A 3,745-nucleotide genomic window follows, 5' to 3' on the forward strand; every position below is an offset into this window, starting at 1 on the left:
ATGTGTCTTTGAAAAATATTAGTAATTTTTTTATAACTTAAATAAAATTACGAAAATTATTACTAAATTGGCCTTATAAAATTAAGTGGCCCCATGCAATATTTGATGATTGAAGTAATATATACAGAGAAAGTTCCCAACTTTGCAGGAGTGTTGCGAATCAGGAGTCAGCACGTGGAAGGTGATTCCTAATTTCCTATCGTGGTGGATCTTGTCCTCTACTCAATAAATTAACAAAATATTTGATAACTAAAGAAAATTAGTCAAAAACAGACATAATTTATCTTATTTAGTATTTATTAATTGTTATAATAATTAATGAATATTAAATAAGATAATTTTTAACTGTATTTTTTGTCTTCCTAACATTACTTATTATTAAAAGAGAAAAATATGAAGGAATGAACAATAAAAGAATAACCAAAACCAAAAAAAAAAAAAACAAAAATGTTAAACATATATAAGTAATTAGATGACTAAGAATATAATAATTCCAACATAATTTGAAAGTGGAATGGTGGAGGTGGTCCACCATCAAATGAAAGGCACCGGAAAGCTTTTAGCCAAGAGAGGGAAAAAAAGCATGAGAAATCCCATTTAATGGCATAGCAATAAATGATGATGAAGAAAGGTTATGTTATTATTTTCCACATGATTGCCTATCGCCTTCCGTCTACATTATCTCCATTAATTGTGGTGACCTCATTTTGAGTATGGTATATCACATTCCATTACTCACATAATAATAATGCGATGCAAGTTACATACTTACATGACAAGGCAATAAGTCATCAATAATGCATATATAGGCATATTCCTTCCTCACTCATATCCAAGGGCTAGTTAACCAACTGGCCTTTCTTTCTTTCTTTCTTTCTTTCTTTCCTGTCAAAATCTTATTCTTTGTTTTATTTTCAAAACACATTATATATGTCTCTTTTCAATTGTTCATATTTTATACATCATTATCGATCTACAAATAACAAACTCCAAAACAATACCAATAACAACAAATAAGTTTTTGATATCTTGACAACAATGGAGGTTTGGTTGTCATGCGTTATGTATGGTATACAATATATTATAAGTACGTAATTACTTATATCATTTCACATTATAAATGTTTAATAATGGAACATAAAACTAAATAAGACTATACGAAAGTAATTATATTTAAAAATAAATAAATAAGTGATTAATCTAAAAGTAGATTAATTTCACAATCAATACTAACACTATTTTTGTTCCATTAGCTAGGTGAGAATCAATTATATATAAAAAATATCATCAAGATATTCAGTCAAAAACCATATTTATATTTTAAAAGCTGCTTATTCGTTTAACAATAAAACCTTCAAACCGTTTTATTTATTTTTTTTTAGAAAATTAAATTAATAATATGTATTAAATCCACTACCTTTGGATATGTTTACGAGTGTGTTTTAAATTTCTAAGCCTGTGTAAACTAGATCTACTTTTGACTTAATATGAATCAAATTATAATAAGAGTGAAGTAGATTAAACGTGTTATTCACGTATTCTTCTGTTCTAGTCGTTTACGCAAGAAGAAAGAAAAGTATATATAGAAGGTGATGAAGCTATACCCCTCTAGTCCTAGGGCAAAATCAACAAAAGGAGACACCCTTTTATGTATGCTTATTATAAAATTTCAGAGTCAATGATGATCCAGAAAGATTGAGACTTTGTGTTATCTTTGCCGAATATGGCAATGAGAGTGTGTTCTCATTTGAAGATTTTATGTGTGTATAATCTTCAAGCAAGCAATGTCACTATTTTCAAACTTATTGAAAATTATTTGTTGAAATAGAAATGAAAATAACTCGAAAAAAAAATTAATTGTAATGTCAGCAAGAAGAATCAAGATTTCAAATCTAAAATTGATATTTCAGCGACCTTCATAAATTTCGGACTGCACTTCATGTAAATTACTGTCAAAAGGTAAAGATCACATGACATTATACATACCGGAGATTAGAGATAGTAATATTATTAACTATTAATTATTAGATTATGATAATTTTTACACACTTTAATTTTATTTATTTAATTTTCTCCACTCTTATATAAAAGATTGAAATAAATAACGTTGACATCATCTTTTATTTGTGTTTTCAATTAAATAATGTATTTATAATCCCGTAACAATAACTCTTGGATGTGGTCCAAGTATTTATTATGAAAGGAAAAGTATGGTATAAAATGTTATTTAAATCTATTTTTGGTGTCTTTGGCCTTTGGAGGAAGGGTAGAGTCGGGACTGTAGCATGTAGCTTGTAGTGTTGCACGTGACTCATGAATAAGGCAGGTAAGTCCATCAACTAACAATTGAATAAAGTGGATACCAGGCCAACATTTTAACTGCCTGCCTCCAAACGTATGGTAACAACTAACGACGCAAGCCTAACATATCATTGGGTGGTTTGATTGGTTAAAGTTGCAAGTTGCAACTTGTATATGCCCCGCCTCTCGAGTTAGTGTCACTGTGAGAGTGAGTCAGTGAGGCTGGGCTATCATTTCAACGCCACTTCTTTATGTAATTATGTCTACATATTTCATCCTAGATGCCAACAAATTAGGGAATTTGGCAAATGTCTATTTTAAAAGTTAGAATAGAGAAAAGTGTTAGGAAAATATGATAAATATTGACAAGAATAAATTCCGTATTATATAAAAATTAGCCACAAGAACTAAATACAAAAACTATTAAAATTATGTAGTATGTCTGTTGTTGTTGTGTTGAAATTAGCAGCTATTTATATATGGAAATTGAATTTAAATAATTAATAAATTATTAATTATTTTACCCACTTATTAGCTATTAGTGGAAGTATATTATGAAAATTTATGTTCCATTAATTAGTAGGACATTTATACTTTAGTCATTCTTCTAATAATATTTCTCTTTGTATGTCTTTAAAGATATGCTTTATTAAAAATTTTGTGAGGAAAAATTATGTAGGATAAAAATTTGACTAGGAAAAAAAAAAGTATAATATCCTTTTATAACGAGAACTGTTTGGTAAAAAAAAATTTTATCATAAAAAAAATTCATTAAGATAAAATCTAAATAGAAAAAAGGTACAATTTCTCTCTCTCTTGATAACATCATTAAGATCTCAAAATCGACGCATTTTGATTTTATACATCATATGGTTAAAGGAGAGAGTAAACTAGCAAAATAGTACCCAAAAGTATATATCATTGACAAAAAAATTTCTTAAGATGCTAATGATAAATAAACACTTAAAAGATGTAAAAATATGACAAAAAAAATTAGATATTAAATATATATTTTAAAAAAATTTATAGGTCAAATTTTGATATAAATTTTTGTAATTATTAAAAAAATAAGATCTTTTCATTTTTAAAATATGATAATTTTATGTCAAGTAAATTATTTTTTCAAAATTTTTATTGTGAATGACCACATTTTTTTTAAAAGTAAAAAAAATAGAGATAAAATTTTGTTTCGTATTTTTTGTGGACCTTCTAAATATTTATTCAAATGTTGTTGCCACAAAATTTTAAATTAAATGAATAAGTTGTTTGCTAAATACAAAATTTTTTTGTCATTTACAAAAAATATAATATTTATTAGTTATTTTGTCGCATTTTTAAATCATTTAGGAATTGTTTTGTCGATAACATTTTTTTTGGGATTTTTTTTATCAGCGACCGAATCTTTTAGATACCGAATTGGTAGTTAACCTTTTCAAAAGAAGAT

Source organism: Arachis ipaensis, chromosome B10 (assembly GCF_000816755.2).
Source record: "Arachis ipaensis cultivar K30076 chromosome B10, Araip1.1, whole genome shotgun sequence".
NCBI classification, from domain to species: domain Eukaryota; kingdom Viridiplantae; phylum Streptophyta; class Magnoliopsida; order Fabales; family Fabaceae; genus Arachis; species Arachis ipaensis.